Here is a 12,332-nt window from a genome sequence, read left to right on the forward strand (position 1 = left end):
TGATCGACCAAGTCGTCCGGAGAATGATCCAGTTGGGCGTGGTGGTGGCATGTTAACAATTTGAATTAATTATTGGTATGAAGAAAGCAGACGCAATTGAAATAGAAAACGAAGAACTGCCCCTAAATTAATAACTATATCAAGAACTTTAGATGATAAATAATGGAATAAAAATAAGAAGATATACGAAAAATACGCAAAGTAAATTGAATCTGACCGGAAGAAGTTGATTAGTTGTTCATATTGATCAACAACTACATTGATAAAATTGCAAATTTAAGACGAACAGAGAATAACGGTTTAGGATTTCTAAACCTAACTTTGAAAGAAAGAACGCGGCTGCTTGATAAATAATTCAATTTCAATGAAACCTCAATTGGGAATTTATATGATTTAGATTCATCCGACGGTTACGGCATGGGTAGTTTTTTTCTTGAAAAAATTAAGCCATTGGTACCTGTAGTTTGTACATTTTTACATGACAAAACCTAAACTTTTTATTTGCATGGTTGGTACCTAGATTTTGCTTATTTTTTACTTGTTTGGTACCAATACCTCACATGTGCAACACATGCGAGGGTAATTTTGTCATTTTACGTATAATAATCAAAGTCTACGGTATCAATAATGCAAAAAAAAAAAAAAAAAAGTTTAAGTTTTGTCATGTAAAAGTGTATAAACCACGGGTACCAATGACATAATTTTTTCTATCAATTACTTTAAATGAATTATTTATTATTATTATTATTATTATTATTATTATTATTATTATATATAAAACACGATTCTGAAAATCCTAGGTTTGACACAATGTAATATTTGCATACGTTACCTGAAACCACAAAGTGGTAGGAAGAGCTATTCTGGTCGCGCAGGTTAGCTGTGGTGATTAATATGATCGAGAGTGATTTATGGGTGAAGTGAAATGCAATTCGAAGTTGTGTGTTGTTTATGGCTCAAGTTGCATCTATTTATACATGTGAGTTTTTGTCCCTTAGTGCTACGTAGGGAGACAAAAGAACATGTTGGTGCCACGTTGCATTGTTCTTGTCCTTTTATTCCAGAAAGTTGTAAGAGTAATGTAATTGTTTTAGTGATGTCCCCTTTATATCCTGCTGTCCTTTTCTGGCCGTTATGCCATGCCAGGATTGTACCATCCTGCCTGTTCGTACTATTTTCCGTGTAGCAGATGAAAGGTACCAGTACAATACTATAACAGCCAAGCGTTGAGCGATATGTTGTCGGCTGATGTTTGCCTCGGGAAAGAATCCCTGCAGACCCGGAACACGGATGAGAAATCCATGGGGTGGCCTCAATCAGTCTTTGTACCAAGCTGAAGTTGGTCCGTGTAGCGTTATGTTGCTAAGCGGTTAAAGTTTTAGAGTGAGAAAATACTGTGTGAGAGAGAAAGTGTACTTCTCTCTCACTGAAGTTCAGATGTGAAATGTGGTGACCCAAGGAGTCTATTTAAGGCATATTATTAAAGCATAATCAGATGGCGCGTAAGCAAGCGCACAGACACAGTCTTGCGCGAATATAAAAAGCGATGCGCGCCATTTGATATTGCGCAATAGATGTGCAGCTATGCGCGTGGATACACGGAATTGGGGGTATATTTATCTAGAGAGGAAGGACATCTTTAGTTAAGAGAGGTAGCCTGCATATTCAAAAGGGTATTAGAGATTCACTATGCTAATTTAATAAGTAAATTAAAATTTAAAATGTTGGAAGCAACATATATTGATTAACCCTGCTTGTGGATGCTGTGACTCAGTGCGATGTTGAACGTCTAACTATTTGTTGAAAATTGAGTGAAAATATGAAATTAGTCCTCAAATCACATTTCCTATTTCCTATTTCCTATTTCTTATTTTGAGATGATTTGAGGTAAAAAAAAATAAAAATGGAATGGAAATAGTAATTAGAATAAGAATCTTCAAATATGAGATCAGAATTTTAAGACGTTGCAACTTTTTAAATATTTAAAGTTGAATCATTATATAGCTTAGTTTTGATCTTTTTTAATATTTATATATAAGAAATAAGATTATAAGATCTATTAGAAGGATATAATACGGTTGAGGTCCTTTCACTACCCATAGATAGCTTAGTGATTGGGATTACGATTTCATAAGAGGTATAAAGTTCTAATTTCACTCACTAACAATATACCTTGGGGTGACAAGATAATGATATAAAAGGGTCTCGGGATACTTGGTGTTGAATAGTGTAATCCGTGATAACACGATATATATGGTGTTCATAAACCCAAAAAGTCTATAAAACCATAACAGACCCAAAGTCCGGTTTTGGGTCGTACTAATAATCTAAATTTAAACACTTCACCCATCTGAACGACGAAATCGCTTGCTTGACTGTGTTATCCTTTTCTGTAAGGTCTTTTTCTTTTTTATGCCGTGACTTACTTTTGTTAGTATATCTAAGATTGTTATTAGACATTTGTCTTATGTTATGTAAACTTAGTTACTAAAAAAACTTAGCTATTAAATTTTCTTAGCTATTAAATATTCTTAGTCTTTAAGTATTCTTATCCATTAAGGATACTTAACCATTAAGTATTCTTATCCATTAAGGATTCTTATCCATTAAGAATACTTAGCCATTAAGTATTCTTATCCATTAAGGATTCTTATCCATTAAGTATTCTTATCCATTAAGGATACATAGATATTTTAGTATCCTTAGTTGTTAAGTAATTATCGATATTCGTGATACTTACCTATTAAGTTTTCTTAGAGGTTAAGAAAGTTAGTTTTTTGTAGCCTATAAATAGGAGTTGTAATCAAGAGTTGTATATGATAACAAATCTTCAAATAATATAACCAACCTTCAAATTATTTCTATTCTACACTTTTATTATGTATTCTAATCTACTTAGCAACAAAGTCTTGCTATTTTAATCTTTAGCATCAAAGTCTTACTAATTTAATCTTTAGCAACAAAGTTTTGCTACCTTAATCTTTCAAGTATAGATTTCTATTCTATTCTTGAACATTTACAGTGGTATCAGAGCTTTCTTCTTAAGGGGCTGTTTTATTCACGGTAAAAGAAATTTTAAACTAGACATGGCATCTAGTTCAACTGCTCCAGCAATTCCAACATTTAATGGGTTGCACTATCACATTTGGGCAGTAAAGATGAAGACATATTTGAAGTCTCAAGGTTTATGGAAGGTTGTAGAGACTAATGAAGATCCTCCAGCGCTCAGAGCAAACCCAACTGTTGCTCAACTAAGAAATTATAAAGAAGAGTTGCTGAAGAAAGATAAGGCACTTACCTGTTTACATTCAGGACTTGCTGATCAAATTTTCACCTCAATAATGGACTTGGACACACCAAAAGCTGTGTGGGATAAAATCCAAGATACCTATGAGGGTTCTGATAGAGTAAAAGCTGTCAGATTATTGACTCTCAGACGAGAGTTTGAATTGTTGAAAATGAACGATGATGAACTCGTGAAAGATTATTCATCGCGAATAATAGATGTTGTTAATCAGATTAGACTTCATGGTGATAAGATTTCAGACCAGAAAGTGGTGGAGAAGATAATGATAAGTGTCCCTCAAAAGTTTGAAGCCAAAATTTCCGCAATAGAAGAATCTTGTGATATTAGCATGCTTACGGTTTCTGAACTAACCAGTAAGCTTCAAGCACAAGAACAGAGGGTCTCTATGAGATCCGAAGAAAAGGTTGAAGGTGCTTTTCAAGCTTCTTTCAAAAATAACAAGGCTGGGAATTCAAGACAAAACACATATAAGAAAGGAAATTATAAAGGAAATAAAAGTTCAAACTCACGAAGCTCCTCTTCAACATCAAAGAAAAAAACTTTCCCTCCATGTAAAGTTTGTCAAAATACAAATCATCAAGAAGTTGATTGTTGGTTCAAAGATAAACCAAACTTTAAGTGCAATTTTTACAAAAAGTTTGGACATATTGAAAGATATTGTAGAGCAAAGAAAAATCAAGGCCAAACAAAGGAACTTCAGTTGGCAAATTTCACTGAGGAAAATCAGGAGGAAAATGAACACTTGTTCATGGTCTCACATGTCGATAAAAGTTCAAGAAGACTTACATGGCTTCTTGATAGTGGGTGCACTAGCCATATGACTCCAGAGCTGTCATACTTTTGTAATCTTGATACTAAAATCAATACTAAAGTGAAGCTCGGAGATGGAAGAATTGTTCAAGCTAAAGGGAGAGGCACCATTGCGTTTAAAATAAAGCAAGGTACCAAATATATTTCTGATGTCTTATATATTCCCGACCTTGATCAAAACTTGTTAAGTGTTACAAAAATGACCAAAAATGGCTACGGTGTGAATTTTAAGAATTCTCGTTGTTGCATCTCTGACACTACCGGTTCAATATTAGCAAATCTTGATATGGTAGATGATAGTTTCTACTTAAAGCTCGATTTTATGGATGAAAGTGTTTATCATGTTGTGGAAGATAATAGTATGATATGGCATAAAAGATTCGGTCATTTCAATAACTGAACACTGAAGCACATGTATACCACCCAACTAGTCAAAGATTTGCCTATAGTTACCGAAGTTGATCTTAAATGTGAAGGGTGTGAATTGGGGAAAAATCACAGGTTGCCTTTCTCAAAATCTGGTGTGACAAGAGCCACACACAAGTTAGAAATCATTCATTCTGATATTTGTGGTCCTATGTCTATACCATCCTGGAATGGCAACAAGTATTTTATACTTTTTATCGATGATTACACACGGATGTGTTGGGTCAATTTTCTCAACAATAAAGCTTCAGTTTTTTCTATCTTCAAGAATTTCAAGAAACTTGTTGAAGTGCAAAGTGGCAATACTTTGCGTATTTTGAGAACCGACAATGGTGGAGAGTATACTTCAAATGAATTTGAAGACTTCCTTCAACAACAAGGAGTAATTCATCAGGTCACGGTTCCATACTCGCCACAACAAAACGGAGTTTCTGAGAGGAAAAACAGAACTGTTATGGAGATGGCAAGATCGATGATTTTCGGAAAGAATCTAACCAAGACATTTTGGGCTGAAGCCGTTGCAACTTCTGTGTATTTGCTCAACCGATTAGCAACAAAAGCTGTGAGTAATAAGACTCCGGTTGAAGCTTGGTCAGGAATCAAACCTTCAGTCAAACATTTGAAGGTATTTGGTTCTATTTGTTTACTATCATATTCCAGATGTCAAGAGGACAAAACTTGATGCTAAAGCTAGAAAATGAATTTTTGTTGGCTATGCGACAGAGTCAAAGGGATATAGAATATACGATTTGACTGATTGTAAAATTGCAATTAGTAGAGATGTGAGTGTTGATGAAGGAGCCTACTGGGATTGAAATACGAAGGAAGTTAAAAGGCATGAAGCTTCTATTTCAAGTCTCCAAAATGAATCTCATTATGATGATCCAGAATATGATGTCGAAGACACAACTGACACCGAAGTTCTGAGAACCAAAAAAATTGCTGATGTATACGAGTCTTGTAATCATGTTGTTATGGAGCCCGAAAGCTATATTGAAGCTTCCAAACACGATGAATGGAATGAAGTCATGAAAGCAGAGCTTGAAATGATTAAGAAAAATGAAACATGGAAGCTTGTTGATTTGCCAAAGGGTACGAATGCAATAGGTGTCAAATGGGTGTTTAGAACTAAGTTTCAACCTGATGGTTCAGTTCATACACACAAAGCAAGGTTGGTAGCGAAAGGATATTCTCAAATTGCCGGTGTGGATTTTAGGGAGACTTTCGCTCCAGTTGCTCGTCATGACGTGATCAAGTTATTGTTAGCTGTAGCTGCTCAACGCAATTTGAAAATTCATCATCTTGATGTGAAATCTGCATTTTTGAATGCTGAACTTGAGGAGGAGATTTATGTAAAGCAACCTCAAGGCTTTGAAGTAGCTGGCCAAGAAGATAAAGTATACAAACTATATAAGGCACTTTATGGTCTAAAGCAAGCACCAAGGGCTTGGTATTCTAAGATTGATGCTCATTTGATAAATCATAATTTCAAGAGGAGTCCAAATGAGTCAACTCTTTATGTGAAACAATTAAATTCTCAAGAGGTACTGATTATCTCTCTTTATGTTGATGATTTACTTGTGATCGGGAGCAACGATAATCTTGTTGAAGAGTTCAAGAAACAAATGAAATCTGAATTTGAAATGTCAGATTTGGGACTCATGCATTATTTTCTTGGCATGAAAATTAATCAACAAACTAGTGGTGTTTATATTTCTCAGAAAAAGTATGCAAGTGACATGCTCAAGAGATTCAACATGTTTTCATGCAAACCAGTCACATCACCACTTGTTTTAAATTGCAAGTTGTCTAAAGAAGATGGAGATAAGCTAGCTGATCCAACTCTATACAGAAGTATTATCGGGAGTCTATTATATTTGGCAATCTCAAGACCCGATTTAGCTTATGCAGCTAGTTTCTTATCATGGTTTATGACTTCACCAACTAGTTCTCACTTGGGAGCTGCCAGGAGAGTCTTAAGATACTTAAAAGGTTCTCTCGATCTGGGGATTATGTTCGAGAGAAACAAAGATGTGAAACTTGAAGGATATTCTGATAGTGATTGGGCTGGAAGTGTTGATGATATGAAGAGTACTTCTGGTTATGTTTTCAATCTTGGTTTAGGGGCATTTTGCTGGAACTCAAAAAAGCAAAGCGTTGTCGCACAATCTACTGCAGAGGCGGAATATATTGCAATCGTGGCTGCTGTGAATCATGCTGTTTGGATAAGAAAGTGTTGTGCGACTTGGATCTTACACAAGACAGTCCAACAGTCATCTATTGTGATAACAAATCTGCTATTGCTATAGCAAAGAATCTGGTGCAACACGGAAGAATAAAACACATCAATGTCAAATATCATGTTATTCGAGAAGCCGAGAAGAATAGAGAAGTCAAGCTGAAATACTGCACCTCCGATGATCAATTGGCAGATATGCTTACAAATCTCTCACAGGAATGAAGCTAGATCAATTGAAGACTCGACTTATGATGTCCAACAACAATCTTAAGGAGGAGTGTTAGTGTATCTAAGATTGTTATTAGACATTTGTCTTATGTTATGTAAACTTAGTTACTAAGAAAACTTAGCTATTAAGTTTTCTTAGCTATTAAGTATTCTTAGTCTTTAAGTATTCTTATCCATTAAGGATACTTAACCATTAAGTATTCTTATCCATTAAGGATACTTAGCCATTAAGTATTCTTATCCATTAAGGATTCTTATCCATTAAGTATTCTTATCCATTAAGGATGCATAGATATTTTAGTATCCTTAGTTGTTAAGTAATTATCGATATTCGTGATACTTACCTATTAAGTTTTCTTAGAGGTTAAGAAAGTTAGTTTTTTGTAGCCTATAAATAGGAGTTGTAATCAAGAGTTGTATATGATAACAAATCTTCAAATAATATAACCAACCTTCAAATTATTTCTATTCTACACTTTTATTATGTATTCTAATCTACTTAGCAACAAAGTCTTGCTATTTTAATCTTTAGCATCAAAGTCTTGCTAATTTAATCTTTAGCAACAAAGTCTTGCTACCTTAATCTTTCAAGTATAGATTTCTATTCTATTCTTGAACATTTACAACTTTGCCTAAAGATTGAGAAGGGCTTGGTCAACGATATCAATTTTCTTCAACGCCGCAAAAAAGAGGGAGTTTATTTGTGCGACATTACTGTTAGAAACTGCCCTCTAAAGACTATATCAAGACTGAAGTAAACCTGAATATGGATGATGAATCAAATAATATTAAGAAAAAATCACTCTCTAAATACGCAACCGGAAGAAGTTGATTGGTTGTTCATATTGATCAACAACTACATTGACAAAATCCCAAATTTAAGACGAAAAGAGAATAATGATTTAGAGTTTCTAAAGCTAGTTATATTGATATTGATAAACAATAAACAAAAAACACATGGGGAGTAAACAATTTAAGTACATAGTTCTACTTGCCATCTTTGTTACCAACTCATTGTTACTAACTTACAATTGTCATCTTAAATCATACTCTCGATCTTTTTTCCCATGATTAACATCACCCACATTACCACCTTCATCCATATAAGCAGATAGATTAATATACTCTCCTTGTTTACTGTCATCTTCATTGTCACGCTTATATAGATCATGGAAACGTTTTCTGACTTTTTCGCTAGCAAATGAGTCAGGGTTGACCGGGGTATGCACGAGGTTAAAGACTTCATTGGGGAGCAAAGTTTTACCACGTATACGAGGGTCACTGGTTGAAAGGGACAGTACACGAGTGTAAACAAACAGAATGTGTTTGCACGGGGTCATGGGGTCAGGGCACGTGCAAGATGGTGTCATGGAGATTGTGACCGTGTAGACATTGCCGGTATAGCCCAGGATGAAAAAGTCAGAGTCGGAGTTGTGAAGAAGGCTTATGGAATTACGGAGTGATCGATAAAGTCGTCCAGAGAAGGATCCAAGTGGCATGTTAACGTACTCTCCTTGTTCATCTTCATCATCAGAATCATCATCTACATCATTGGTATCGTCATCTTCATCATCAGAATCATCATCTTCATCATCGGTATCGTCATCTTCATCATCAGAATCATCATCTTCATCACCAGAATCATCATCTTCATCACCCATATTACCACCTTCATCCATATAAGCAGATAGATTAACATACTCTCCTTGTTCATCTTCATCATCATCTGCACCATTGGTATCGTCATCTTCATCATCACTCTTGTATTGCTCATGGAAACGTTTTCTGAGTTTTTCGCTAGCAAATGAGTCAGGGTTGACTGGGGTATGGACGAGGTTAAAGACTTCACTGGGGCGCAAAGTTTTACGACGTATACGAGGGTCACTGGTTGAAAGGGACAGGACACGAGTGTAAACAAATAGAATGTGTTTGCACGGGATCATTGGGTCAGGGCACGTGCAAGATGGTGTGGCGGTCCTCATGGAGAGTGTGACCGTGTAGACGTTGCCGGTGGAGCCCAGGACGAAAAAGTCGATTTGTGAAGGAGACTTAGGGAGTTACCGAGTGATCTACTAAGTCGTCCGGAGAAGGATCCGAGTGCGCGTGGTGGTGGCATTGGTAACAATTTGAAAATTATGGAATATGAACGGATAATAAAGAACAAAAAGATTAACAGATTTGTACTAATGAAGAAAGCAGACGCAATTGAAATAGAAACCGAAAAACTGCACCTAAATTGAAGACTACATCGATAACGAATTAAACCTAACTTTGGATGATAAATCGAATAAAAATAAAAATTACAAAAAAATACGCGAAGTAAATTGAAACTAACCGGAAGAAGTTGATTAGTTGTTCAGATTGATCAACAACTACATTGACAAAATCGCAAATTTAAGACGAACAGAGAATACCGAATTAGGGTTTCTAACCCTAACTTTGAATCACACGGCTGCTTGGTAAATAATCCAATGAAAACTTTATATAGGTGTCAAATATATTGAAATAAAGAAAGGTTACAACTTAATTGGAATTAAAGGGATCAACTGACCTTCAATTTCAATGTGTTTAAGACGGAGTAATTAGTAGTAGTACTTTAATTAATATTTTGGAGCATGTTTCAGTGAAATGGGGGGGAAAAAGGAAAAAAAAAAACATCCCGCCAATTGCAAGAAAATGTTTAAAAAAGTTAAGTTAAATTTTGTAAATATATAAAAATATGTAGTAGTATAGTACAAGTGTATAAGATAACTTATAAGACCACCCCCTATCGTTAGTTATCCGTCCATTACCCGCACATTATCCGTCATTACCCGTAACTAACCATAGGTACGGTCTCATTACCCGCTTTAGTTACCCGCATTCACCATGGATTTAACGGAAGTTTTAAGTTTAGTTATAGGAATTGTGGGTCTAGTGGCTTTTTATTGTTGAACTTGATGCTTTATTGCTTGTACGTTGTATATTAGAGGAGTATTGTTTTAGCCATTATAGGGAGTGTTTAATTATGAGTTAGTTATAGGATATTGGTGTTGATGTGGCGCTGATGTGGAAGATTAAGAGGATGAATAGTTTAGTTACGATAGGGAGTGGCCTAATAGTGATTGTGAGGTGGAATAGATATGGTGTATTTTCTGGGACAAGCCGTTGACATGGCCATGACAGTAAAATGAGGGAGTTGTAATGGGGGCTTTTGTAAAGGCGTTTGTGGGTGATGTAAAATTTGATTGGTATTTGAGGTGTAAATAAATTAAAGTTGGAGAGATAAAATATCTATAACCAATCATGGACTGTCACCTCATTGTCACGCTCTCACTCCTCGGCGTGTTTTGCCCACAAACGCCCACAAACGCCTCATTCCGGGTGTTTGTGGGGCGTTTCTCACGCCATGTAGGCGGCATAGGGGCCACAAACGCTGCGTTATCTGTGGTCTAACAAAGACAATTGGCAACAGTTGTAAATTATATAGATATATTATACTATATATATATATATATATATATATATATATATATATATATATATATATATATATATATAGTGGTAGGATCAAGAGGGAAGTAACCATTCGGGGGGAAGCAAAATTTTTTTTTTTCATTTTTTGAAAAAATTTTGTTCACGAACATTATAGATGAGATGAAAATATGAACATTTAGTAGAGACACTTTGTGATAAATGTTTTTATTTTGGCGGGAAAACGCTCGAAGAAGTAATATATAACAATTATCGTGTTTTTCGAGCGTATTTTGAGGTTTTAGCTATTGGGGTTTAGATATTAGGGTTTAGATATTTAGGTTTTAGGGTTTAGATTTAGGGTTTAGATTTAGGATTTAGATTGGGTTTTTAACACGAACGGTTTAGAGTTTAGGGTTTAGGGTTTAGGGTTTAGGGTTTGGTGTTTTGGGTTTATGGAATAAACCCAAAACACCAAAAACCCAAAACACCAAACCCTAAACCCTAAACCCTAAATTCTAAACTCTAAATCGGGCTAAATTTTACTTCACAAAACATGAAGAAAAAAAAAAGGTTCATATTCTTCACGAACAATATTATCTTGAATGTTATTTTTGTCGATCGTTTTCCCGCCTAAATAATAACATTCATCACGAAGTGTCTATTCTAAATGTTCATATTTTCGTGTGATCTTGATGTCGGAAAAAAAAATTCAAAAAAAACGAAGAAAAAAAAAATTGCTTCCCCCCAATTGGTTACTTCCCCATTGATCCTGCCCCTATATATATATATATATATATATATATATATATATATATATATATATATATATATATATATATATATATATATATATATAATTACTTCGGGTGAATTCGGGTTCGTCCATGGATTATAAATTGTCATCCATATCTGATCCAATAAACATCCATATTCGATATTCATCCATTTAATTCATCCATATCCATCAATAATGGATCGAGTCGGATGGATGTCCGTCGGGTCGGATGGAGATTGCCATCCCTAGGGATCATGGTTTAGATTCATCTGATGGTTACGTCATCCGCAGTTTTTTTTTCTTTTATCTTTTTTTTAAAGGAAAATGTTAAAAGGCCCTTAAGGTTACGTTTAAGCTTAGTTTATTCTATTTATATAACACAATCCTGCCATGAATAACATTAATTCCCAAACTATATAAAGAAAATCGATATTAAAAAAAAAAAAATTTATACTCTGTAATTAATTAACCAGAGTTTTAACTTAAATTTGGTAAACTTAAACGTAACTACAAGGGCTACGTTTAACATTGTCTTTTTTAATTATAAAGTTATAAAGAATGTAGAGAAATCTAGAGACTTGGCAGGTGCCATAAAGACAACGGCGGTTGACTAGACCTCGAGATCGTACTTGCTCTGAAACCATGTTATATATTGAAAATTTTGTGAATATCGTTTTGTTGTAACACGATATATAACATAATTGTTATGGCTTTGCAATTTTATTTTTTTAGCAAATTCCTGGTCTGGTCATTTTTTGTTTTCATGGAAATATTCACCCTACAAAGCTTGACAGAAAAACGATTGTTGAATTAAAAAATAAAAAATAAAGTAACTTTATGAGCTCATGACTTTGGTGATAATTTTGATCCAATTGAGCAGGAAGATATGGATGTTTCGTGGATGGAGTTAATAAGTCTATTAATGAAAACGATATTCAAGGCCCTGGTTGTAATTAAGATAACTCGGGAGACACTCCGATTGTAGAAGATGAATGTCATATTGGTTTTAAATCACTGGAATCTTCTCATGGTGTACCAGTGCCAGAATCTAAAGGAGAAAAAGTCAACTTAAATTCGAATTTTGAATTTGA

The 12,332-nt window shown here is 34.7% G+C and overlaps 1 pseudogene; it reads left to right on the forward strand.

Annotated features, from left to right (window-relative positions):
* Nucleotides 1-3,086: 3,086 nt before the first annotated feature.
* LOC139841819 (uncharacterized) overlaps nucleotides 3,087-12,332 on the forward strand; it is a 61,795-nt pseudogene continuing 52,549 nt past the window's right edge.

Source organism: Rutidosis leptorrhynchoides, chromosome 4 (genome assembly GCF_046630445.1).
Source record: "Rutidosis leptorrhynchoides isolate AG116_Rl617_1_P2 chromosome 4, CSIRO_AGI_Rlap_v1, whole genome shotgun sequence".
Classification (NCBI taxonomy): Eukaryota; Viridiplantae; Streptophyta; class Magnoliopsida; order Asterales; family Asteraceae; genus Rutidosis; species Rutidosis leptorrhynchoides.